The 10,961-nt window shown below is 44.8% G+C and overlaps 1 protein-coding gene and 1 non-coding gene across 4 annotated transcripts in view; one reads left to right on the forward strand and one right to left on the reverse strand.

Annotated features, from left to right (window-relative positions):
* KNL1 (kinetochore scaffold 1) overlaps positions 1-8,071 on the reverse strand; it is a 70,639-nt gene extending 62,568 nt beyond the window's left edge. For 2 of the 3 annotated variants that reach the window (XM_032175142.2, XM_032175141.2), the window contains exon 1: positions 7,716-8,071. The gene's annotated coding sequence lies outside the window, so the exon portion shown is untranslated. The remainder of the gene's footprint in view (positions 1-7,715) is intronic. The other variant, XM_032175145.2, reaches the window with a different exon arrangement.
* Positions 8,072-8,194: 123 nt separating this feature from the next.
* Positions 8,195-8,276, forward strand: TRNAS-GCU (transfer RNA serine (anticodon GCU)). Its single transcript has one exon. It is a non-coding gene; the product is annotated as a tRNA-Ser (tRNA).
* Positions 8,277-10,961: the final 2,685 nt, after the last annotated feature.

Below are 10,961 nucleotides of genomic sequence, written 5' to 3' on the forward strand. Positions count from 1 at the left end.
TTTTTGTTTTTTTTTTTTTTGAGACAGAGTCTCGCTCTGTGGCCCAGGCTGGAGTGCAGTGGTGCCATCTCGGCTCACTGCGAGCTCCGCCTCCCGGGTTCACGCCATTCTCCTGCCTCAGCCTCCCAAGTAGCTGGGACTACAGGCGCCCGCCACCAACCTGGCTAATTTTTTTTGTATTTTTAGTAGAGACGAGGTTTCACCGTGGTCTTGATCTCCTGACTTCGTGATCCACCCGCCTCGGCCTCTGAAAGTGCTGGGATTACACGCATGAGCCACCACGCCTGGCCCATTTAAAGGAATTTAAACCACTATTATAATTAATATTCCTGGAAAATTATCACACTCAAGATAAAAATCAGTGACTAACTTTGATCAGGATGATAGGGACTTTACTGGTTCAAATAAAAATTTGGCCTAGTTTATAAGAAGAGTTTGCAGATTATTTAATAATCCACTCCCAAAATGGACATCAATTAGATAAGTGGTCCCCAACCTTTTCCAAACCAGGGATCACTTTTATGGAAGACTATTTTTCCACAGACCTGGAGGGTGTGATGGGGGATGGTTTCGGGATGAAACTGTTCCACCTCTGATCATCAGGCATTAGACTCTCATAAGGAGCCCGCAACCTAGATCCCTAGTGTGTGCAGTTCACAATAAGGTTTGTGCTCCTGTGAGAATCAAATGCCACTGCTGATCTGACAGAAGGCAGAGCTCAGGCGCTAATTCTCGCCTGCTACTGATCTCCCACTGTGCCACCCAGGCAGTGGACCTATACTGTTCCACGGCCCAGGGGGTTGGAGACACCTGAATTAGGTATCTAAATACAGTGAATTTGCATCATATGTATATTTATCTGAGGGAAAGTCAACGATAAGTACTCAGCAAAAAAATTTAACACATGAAAATAACACCTTATTAGCATAGCTGATAATGCTTTAAATTTCACTCGGTGAGTATTTGCCCTGGAAAGAATATGAACTAACAGGCATAACGTGAAGTTTCCTGAACTGGTCTCAGTTCCTGCCTCCCTATATTTGATTTTCACTTTATGTATTAACTTTAGAATCTCATCCTTGGATAAGAAAAAAATGCCACTGCAGACTTCAAAAAAGAATAGCTAGAGATTTTGACTCAACCATATTAGTTTCCACCACAACACTAAATTAATACAATACACATAAACAGGATCAATGTTCTTCTTGCTTTTAGCAACAAGTAAACAGGTACCTGAAAGATATTTGATGTGCTTCGATCCACCTGCCTCTGCCTCCCAAAGTGCTGGGATTATAAGCATGAGCCACTGTGCCCAGCTATTTTTCTAGTTTTAGCCATTAAACTGTCTGTCTTCCCACCATGGAAGATAAAAATTTAACTCCCTTTCCTGCAACCACCTCTGAGACGCACACACACACACACACACCATTCTCAAAAGTACAAAAATCCCAAATAGCCGGGCGTGGCGGCTCACGCCTGTAATCCCAACACTTTGGGAGGACAAGGTGGGTGGATTACCTCAGGTCAGGAGTTCGAGACCAGCCTGGCCAACATGGTAAAACCCCGTCTCTACTAAAAATATAAAAACTAGCCAGACATGGTGGTGAGTGCCTGTAATCCCAGCTACTAAGGAGGCTGAGGCAGAAGAATTGCTTGAGCCAGGGGACGGAGGTTACAGTGAGCCAACACGGTGCCACTGCACTCCAACCTGGGCAACAAAGCGAGATTCCATCTCAAAAAAAAAAAAAATCCCAAATAAATATCAGCAAAAAGAATCCAGCAATTTGTAAGAAGGATAATATACCACGGTCATGTTGGTTTTATTGCAGAAATGCAAAACTGGGTGGGCAGATACAGGGCAATGTGCCTGTAGTCCCAGCTACTTGGGAGGCTGAGGCAGGAGGATCTCTGGAGCCCTGGAGTTCCAGGCTGCAGTGTACTATGATTGCAACAGTGAATAGCTACTGTACTCCAGCCTGGTCAACACAGGGAGACCCCGTCTCTTTAAAAAAAAAAAAAAGAAAAAAAAGGAATACACAATCAGTTTAGTATCAGAAAATCAACCTTGCAATTTACCTTACTAACAGATTAAAAGGTAAAAATGATATCATCATCTCAACAGATGAGGAAAAAAGTTAAGGGCTGGGCGCAGTGGCTCACACCTGTAATCCTAGCACTTTGGGTGGCCAAGGCAGGCTGATCACTTGAGCTCAGGAGTTCAACAGGGGCCTGGACAACACGATAAAACCCCATCTCTACGAAAAATACAAAACTAAGCCGGGCATGGTGGCTCGCACATGTAGTTACAGCTACTCTGGAGGCTGAGGTGGGAGGATCGCTTGAGCCTGGGAGGCAGAGGCTGCAGTGAGCAGAGATCAAACCACTGCACTCCAGCCTAGGCAACAGAGAAAGACCCTGTCTGGGGGGTGGGGGAGGATGCTTAAGGAATTTTAATATCCTTTCCTGTTTAAAAAAATATATATATTCTTTTTTTTTTTTTTTTGAGGTGGAATCTTGCTCTGTCGCCCAGGCTGGAGTGCACTGGCGCAATTTTGGCTCACTGCAACTTCCGCCTCCCGGGTTCATGCCTCCCAAGTAGCCTCCCTAGTAGCAGGGACTATAGGCACCCGCCACCATGCCCAGCTAATGTTTTGAAAAATACTCTTTTTTAAAGCTATAGTTGTTAAAAAAAAAATTTTTTTTTCAAATGGGCCAGGCATGGTGGCTCATGCCTGTAATCCCAGCACTTTAGGAAGTCAAGGTGGGAGGACTGCTTGACTCCAGGAGTCTGAGAGCAGCCTGGGCAACATAGTGAGACCTTGTCTCTACTAAAAATAAAAATAATTAACTAGGCATGGTAGCACACGCCTGTAGTCCCAGCTACTTGGGAGGGTGAGCCAGGAGGATAGCTTGAGCCTAGGAGGTAGGTGCTGCAGTGAGCCGTGATCACGCCACTAGACTCCAGCCTGGGCAACAGAGCTAGACCCTGTCTCGAAAACAAATTAAAAAAAAAATTTTTTTAATACAGCAAACTAGAAATAGAAGGTAAATTAACAGCATCTATTCAAAAAACTAATAGGAAAGATCAACTTAATAGTTAAACTTTGAAAACTTTCTTTTTTTTTTTTTTTTTTTTGAGACGGAGTCTCGCTCTGTCGCCCAGGCTGGAGTGCAGTGGCGCAATCTCGGCTCACTGCAAGCTCCGCCTCCCGGGTTCATGCCATTCTCCTGCCTCAGCCTCTCCGAGTAGCTGGGACTACAGGCGCCTGCCACCACGCCCGGCTAATTTTTTGTATTTTTAGTAGAGACGGGGTTTCACTGTGGTCTCGATCTTCTGACCTCGTGATCCGCCCGCCTCGGCCTCCTAAAGTGCTGGGATTACAAGCGTGAGCCACCGCGCCCAGCCTGAAAACTTTCCCTCTAAGATCCAAAAAGTATGACAGCCATTTACTGCTATTCAATCCAAGATCTATTTTTAATATATAGCCCCAATATCCCCAACCCACTCACTTCTTTTTTTCTTTTTTTGAGGGGGCCGGGGGGCCAGGCTGGAGTGCAGTGGTGTGATCTCGGCTTACTGCAGTCTCAAACTCTTAGGCTCAAGTAATCCCCTTGCCCCAGCCTCTTGAGGAGCTGGGGTTACAGGCACCTGCCACCATGCCTGGCTAATTTTTTTATTTTTTTTTCTAGAGGTGGAGTCTACTAGGTTGCCCAGGCTTGTCATGAGCTCCTGGCCTCAAGTGATCCTCCCACCTCTGCTCCCAAAGTGTTGGGATTACAGGTATAAGCCAGCAGGCCCGGCCCCAATAAACATTTGCTGAATGAGTAATTAAGAAACAATTATTTGACCACCAACTCGCATGTTTTTTCTCCTTTGGAAATATTTTCTTTTTTTTTTTTTTTTTTTTTTTTTGAGACAGAGTTTCGCTCTTGTTGCCCAGGCTGGAGAGCAATGGTGCAATCTCAGCTCACCGCAACATCCTCGTCCTGGGTTCAAGTGATTCTCCTTCCTGCCTCACCCTCCCGAGTAGCTGGGATTCCAGGCGCCTGCCACCACGCCCAGCTAATTTTTGTACTTTTAGTAAAGACGGGTTTTCACCATGTTGGTCAGGCTGGTCTCGAACTCTTCACCTAGTGATCTGCCCGCCTCGGCCTCCCAAAGTGCTGGGATTACAGGCGTGAGCCACCGCGCCCAGGGGAAATATTTTCAAATTCAGTGCACATGTTCAAAATTCACAGATAATAACTACTATCAACTCAAGATCACCTAAATGTCTTTGCTGTTTAAAACAGTCATTAAGCATAATTCCTGCCCAATCTGTAGACCAATCGATTGGCAATTAACTGATGAAATTCAAACTTACTGAAGTCCCCCTTTTAAAATATTCTATAACTGTTAAGTTCCACCTTCAACACAAATAGGAGACTCCAGACTCACAAGTAAGCCTCATTTATAAAACACTGTTATGGCCAAACTCTTGATTATCGACACATTAAGTTACTGGTTCCAGGGGCCTGGTGCAATGGCTCAAGCCTGTAATCTCAGCACTTTGGGAGGCCGAGGTGGGTGGATCACTTGAGGCCAGGAGTTCAAGACCAGCCTGGGCAACATGGTGAAACCTCTGTCTCTACTAAAAATACAAAAAAAAATTAGCAGGGCAAAAAAATTAGCTAGGCGTGGAGGCGTGTTCCTATAATCCCAGGTACTTGGGAGGCTCAGGCAGGAGAATCCCCTGAACCCAGGAGGTAGAGATTGCAGTAAGATGAGATGGCACCACTGCATTCCGGCCTGGACAACAGAGTGAGTGAGACTCCGTCTCAAAAAGAAAAAGAAGAAAAAATCAAAAAAGTTACTGATTCCAAACTGTGTACCTGGCACCCAAGGGTGCTGCAGCATACTCACAATGGTGTCCTGGGATATTTAAAAATTTTGAGAGATGCACAGCAGTTCTGAACATCTGTCAGGTACTGTGTGAACTACTAGATCAAAACAGTGCCATTTGCATTACATTAGTTTTAATAACTTATCACTGTAAAGATAAACTGTTCGCAGTTGCAAGTACTTTTTTTTTTTTTTTTTTGAGATGGAGTTTCACTCTTGTTGCCCAGGCTGGAGTGCAATGGCACAATCTTGGCTCACTGCGACCTCCACCTCCCAGGTTCAAGTAATTCTCCTGCCTCAGCCTCCTGAGTAGCTGGGATTACAGGCATGCGCCACCACGCTTGGCTTATTTTGTATGTTTAGTAGAGACGAGGTTTCTTCTCCATGTTGGTGAGGCTGGTCTCCAACTCCCGACCTCAGGTGATCTGCCCACCTCGGCCTCCCAAAGTGCTGGGATTACAGGCATGAGCCACCGCGCCCGGCCCAAAAGCAAGTATTTTTTATTAAAGTAGTACAGTAAATGAGGGTGACAGGGTATAAACTGATTCCAAAGTTTCAGAAGTTGTGCAGTGTCCAACAGGCACAGATATCTAATCAGTAAGTGCGATTATTTAATAATAAAATTTTGGCCAGGCACGGTGGCTCACGCCTGTAATCTCAGGACTTTGGGAGGCCAAGGCGGGCGGATCACGAGGTCAAGAATTCCAGACCAGCCTGGCCAACGTGATGAAACCGCCATCTCTACTAAAAATATAAAAATTGGCTGGGCGTGGTGGCGGGTGCCTGTAATCCCAGTTACTGGAGAAGCTGAGGCGGGAGAATCATTTGAACCCAGGAGGCGGAGGCTGCAGTGAGCCAAGATAGCACCACTGCACTCCAGCCTGGGTGACAGAGCGAGAATCCGTCTCACAAAAAAGAATAAATAAATAAAATAAAATTTAAAATATCATCTTTTCCTTCAATTTCTGTTTTTTTTTAAATGGCTACTAAGTTTGGGACATATATACTTAATGTTTGGACCCAACCACTGTACTCAATAAATAGACTGTTAGGTATTTCTTTTGATCTAAGGGTGCCATGCATCAAGCAAATTTGGGAACCACTAGTCTAAATAATCCGTAGGTCTTCAAACAGCGACTGAGCCCAATTAGCCTTTGAGCTAAGAGTGTTTTTTTACACTTTTAATGGATTGTAGAAAACAAGGCAAGCAATAACAACTAAACAAAGAATATGTGACAAAGACCATGTAGCCTGTAAAGCCTGAAATATTTACTATCTGGCTCTTTTCCCACTCCTACATTTATACAACCGATATCTAGAGTTAGTATTTTCCGGGATTGTAGGAGGATAAGAGAGAAATGACAGAGACTGTAGACCTGTGCTGTCCAATACAGCAGTTATTTACATTTAAATTAATAAAAATAAAATAAAATTTAATAATCAGTTCTTTGGTCACAATATAATAATGATATTTCAAGTGCTCCATAGTCCCATGTCGCTAATGGGTACCATGTTGGAGTGCAGATATAAAACATTACCATTTTCACAGGAAGCCCTTATCGGACAGCACTGCTTTACTGGCAATATCTTGAGTCAGTATCTTTTACAGTCTATTACTTAACATCGAACACATCATTAATACTACCATTCCAAACATTTTAATTCAATTTACATGTATTTATCATTTTGCAAAGATTTCCAGCCATTCACAAAGCCAAGAATTATACTGCTTTGACCCTAACCTTTAATTACCAAAATTTTACCATATATTAACTCCCATCTCTGTAAATCATCTCTCCAACCAACGTCCACCTCAAATGCGGTCTTCTCCACAAATCCATCACCAAAAGCATCAAATAAGCTCTCCCTTTACTGTGCTCCCACACCACTTTAGAATGTCCTATAATCTTTTACATTCTGTCTTGTATTCTAGTTATTTGTGTATATTAGTTATTTCCCTTTCTGAATTGTAAACCCCTCTAGGTTTGGGACTCCGAATCATCTGTGCCCGGCCCTATCACAGGACAACGAACCCAATAAATATCTACAGAATTCGACAGAAGTGAAAACATCAATTTTAATATCTAGACTGGAATAAGCTTCTGCTTTGGCCTTCATCCACATCCTTTATCTGTTAATGCCTATTAAACCTATCTGTAAAATTCCAATCGGCAATACTTTTCCCCCCTCAAACTTGAGTATTTAAATAAACGTCAAAAATAAGGGCTTAAATCCTGAGGAATGACGAACAGAAGAGGATTTTTAAAAACTAATTTGCGGAGTACTAATATTGACTTCATTTGTTAATGTTACTATATCTGCAGGAAACGAAAAATCTGTTACGTGCGGCCAGCACTCCGAGCAGACACCTTTAACCATGAAGAGCTGAGAATTTTAAAATCACTCCTTGCTGTCACTTCATTTAGAGCCAAGAAAAGCTTAAGTGAGAAATACAAACAGCCGAGAGGTCCCTAGGGAAGAGCGGCAGAGGTGCAAGAAGAGTCCGCGAGCCCTGACGTAAGACGGCAGGCCGGGGCGGAAGGAGACGCCAAGAGAGCGACGGACAAGCAACCCAAGGCGGGTGGCCGGAGGGGCCCCGGTGCGGGCGGAGAAGTGTGAGGGAAGCGGGAGGCAGCACAACGTGCAGGCCGACGAGAGGAAAAAAGAGCACAGTGTGCCCGGCCCGGGGCAGAGGCGTCTACTCGGCCCGTCGCTAACGGAGGCCGCCAGGCTGAGGGAGCGTATCCTACCTCCCACTGCAGGAACTTCAGGGCGCCCAGACAAAACCCGAAGCCTTCCCTGGAGCCCAGAACGAAAAAGTCATTCTCTTTACCTGCCGCGGTCCACCTGCTCGAGAAATTTTGCGCAGACTTGTTTCGGGTCCACACGCTCCTCAGAGCGGAAACTCACCGCCGCCTCTAGCAGTCCCTTCACAACGCCCAGCTCGCCTCAGTGAAGTATTCAAATCTAACCGCCTAGGTGATGCGCACGCGCAAAGCGGCTCTACGCGTCCGCTCCGCCCCTTAGGTTCCAGACCAACCCTATTTCTAAGACTCCTTTAAGGAAAACTACTTTCCCAGCCTCCGTGTCAATTTTATTTCCTTCAAGTTTATCTCATTTTCGACAGAATTTCCTGTGCCCCTCCCCAGTGCAGACCTCCCCCACAATCATGGGAGCGGCCATCTTCTTTCGATTGCTTGCTATGGAAATCACTGGACTTTGGCTTCCGTACAAAATGGCGGCTTCCATAACATTGCGTCACATCCCCTTGATATTACTCCCTATAGCAATCAGGAAACAGTAGACTTCTGGGACGAGGTGGCCGAGTGGTTAAGGCGATGGACTGCTAATCCATTGTGCTCTGCACGCGTGGGTTCGAATCCCATCCTCGTCGATGTGGTGGCTTCTTTTTGCTTGTAACCAAAGTAAATTTGCAGAGCGGAATGAATTTTTTAATAACCAAAGTAAATTTGCAGAGCGGAAAAAGTTGAATACTCATTATTTATTACTCAATTAACCTGGCACCGTCAATTTCAGGCGTGAAATGTTGAAATACAGTATTTGGGGCCGGGCGCGGTGGCTCACGCTTGTAATCCCAGCACTTTGGGAGGCCGAGGCGGGCGGATCACGAGGTCAGGAGATCGAGACCACGGTGAAACCCCGTCTCTACTAAAAATACAAAAAATTAGCCGGGCGTGGTGGCGGGCGCCTGTAGTCCCAGCTACTCGGAGAGGCTGAGGCAGGAGAATGGCGTGAACTCGGGAGGCGGAGCTTGCAGTGAGCCGAGATTGCGCCACTGCACTCCAGCCTGGGTGACAGAGCGAGACTCCGTCTCAAAAAAAAAAAAAAAAAAAAAGAAATACAGTATTTGGAACGTTCCGACGTCACAGATAAAGAAAAGGGAGGGAAGGAGACTTTCCAGGAATCAGAAAACGTGCTGGATTTAATTTCTTTTTATATTAAGTTAACAACAGTGAATAGAATTCCACAATTATTACCATCCCATATGTTCCAATGCTGCTCTGTTCCAACTTTAACATCGCTCCTAACTGAGGAGTTTCAATTATTGTAGACTGTTGCTCTGGGGTTTTTAACACCTGTCCTGATTATGAAATACCAGGTTTCACTTCAAAAGCTACCACGAGACACTTTATCCAGTATTTATTATCTACAGGCACCACGTTTTACGTGAATTACATCACTATAACCCTTGATCATGACAGATATTTTTATTACTCCATTTTACAGATGAGGAGACTGAAAGATTAGCTTGCCTAAGGTTATACAGCTTCTAAACCGTAGAAAGGAGTGTAACCCAAATCTACTGCATGCTGGCTTAATCACCCTCCTAATCTGTGCTGTAGATTAATAATTAGTATTCATCAATCCTATACTGTGCTGTAGATTAATAATCAGTATTTATCAATCTTCTGCAGTCATGGTTTACAGATTCTCTCCTCCACGAAGCTGTATGCATTGCACCATGCTCCACAACCGGGCACCTGGCAGGTGCTTCAGCAAGGTTTGGGCACTGAGTGTGGAAAGCAGTGGCCCCATTCTCTGCTGGCTCCAGTGGCTCCTTTCTGTTATAGATCCAAATCCGTTAGGAATGTTGATACCTCCTTGGGCTCAGGACATTGAGTCACCCTTCCTTAGCCTTGCTCTCCAATGCATTCTCCACCCTGCTGCTAGGAAGGGTTTCTGCTGGGTTCCACGCATTTCCAAGGGGTCCATGGATAGAATTCAGTGGGTTATTTGGTTCAGAAAAAGATTTCATCCTTATTTCCATACTCCCTAATTGAAAGCACATCCTTCAGTAACTGTAAGCAACTAACTACAGTAATATTAACCTTATCCATTATTTTGTCACCAATAGAAATCACAGATATTTTTATGTCAGATTACTGTTATTGCTTTACGCTCACTGCTACTTCAAAATTATGGTAATTTTTAGACCCGCTATTAGGTCTTGTAACGTTATGCATTCATAAAGAAGTGCATGCATTAAGCTAGGCACGGTGGCTCACGCCTGTAATCCCAGCTCTTTGGGAGGCTGAGGCGGGTGGATCATTTGAGGTCAGGAGTTCAAGACCAGCCTGGCCAACATGGTGAAGCCACGTCTCTACTAAAAATACAAAAATTACCCAGGTGTGGTGGCGCATGCCTGTAGTCCCAGCTACCAGGGAGGCCAAGGCAGGAGAATTGCTTGAACCTGGGAGGTGGAGGTTGCAGTGAGCCGAAATCATGCCACTGCATTCCAGCCTGGGTGACAGAGCAAGACTCCATTTCAAAAAAAAAGTGCATGCATTATTATATTATTACATCACAAACTTTGAGAATATTTTGGCAACTATTCCAACAAAATTGGTTGTCTTTGTATTCCAATATATTTAATTTTACACATTTAAAAACAACATTCTGGCCAGGCATGGTGGCTCATGCCTGAAATCTTAGGAGCAGCCCTTGAGTCTGGGAGTTCAAAGACAGTCTGGGCAACATAGTGAGACCCCTGTCTCTACAAAGAATTTTAAAAATTTAATGAACATTAAAAAAAAATTCGGAGACGAGATCCTTAGACTTCCCCAGACTGCCGAAAGGGTCTGTGTCACAAAAAAAAAAAGGTTAAGAGCCCCTGAAAGATACCTTTCTAAATCTCCCTGGAGACACAGATCTTACCTTTCCTTGAACTAGGATTTTTTCTCTTTCCACAACACATTTGTAGATACCGTCCCTGCTCTTCTCCCTGCAACATACCCCTGACCCCACCCTCTTCTTTCCCATCATGTCACTGCCTGGCCGGCTCCTGCTCCTCCTTCGGATCTCAGCTTAGAGGTCATCCCCATCAACAAGCCCTGCAACCTGCAGCTCCCTCTTCCATTTCAACTAGCCCGTGCGCTCTCTCTTGCTTCTGGACCTTTGTAACCCTCCTAGACACTTCTGTAGCCTGCTAGGCTTTTCCCAGCACTTGCCAGGGAAGTGCTGGGAATGCATTTGTAAATACATGTTTATTTACAATGCCCGTTAGTGCTGCAACTTCTCTAGAGATGCCAGGGCTGCATCATTTTCCTGAGGTTTGCCA

This window comes from Hylobates moloch, unplaced genomic scaffold, assembly GCF_009828535.3.
Source record: "Hylobates moloch isolate HMO894 unplaced genomic scaffold, HMol_V3 SCAFFOLD_14, whole genome shotgun sequence".
NCBI lineage: Eukaryota > Metazoa > Chordata > Mammalia > Primates > Hylobatidae > Hylobates > Hylobates moloch.